Raw genomic sequence first — 489 nt, 5'->3', positions numbered from 1 at the left:
TCCCATCCTGCCCCTCCTGAAGCAAGTGCTGGGGGTCTCTGTTTTGCAGGACTTTGCAAATATATGTGCCCATCAGACAGTTCTTCTACAACCTCATCCATCCAGACTACAGTGCTGTGACCGATGTGTATGTGCTCATGTTCCTGGCTGACACTGTTGACTTTGTCATCATCGTCTTTGGCTTCTGGGCCTTTGGGGTAGGTTGGGGGGTGAAGGCCACCACACTTCTAACGAGTAAGAGCGATGCTGTCCTGTGAAGTGCCACTCGTGCCTAAACCTGTTGTTTCCTTCCCAGAAACACTCAGCAGCAGCAGACATCACCTCTTCGCTGTCAGAGGACCAGGTCCCTGGGCCTTTTTTGGTGATGGTCCTAATTCAGTTTGGAACCATGGTCGTGGACCGAGCACTATACCTCAGGAAGACCGTCCTGGGAAAGGTCATTTTCCAGGTCATTCTTGTGTTTAGAATTCACTTCTGGATGTCCTTCAT

This window comes from Lynx canadensis, chromosome D3 (assembly GCF_007474595.2).
Source record: "Lynx canadensis isolate LIC74 chromosome D3, mLynCan4.pri.v2, whole genome shotgun sequence".
NCBI lineage: Eukaryota > Metazoa > Chordata > Mammalia > Carnivora > Felidae > Lynx > Lynx canadensis.
Note: the sequence above shows the minus strand (reverse complement) of the source record.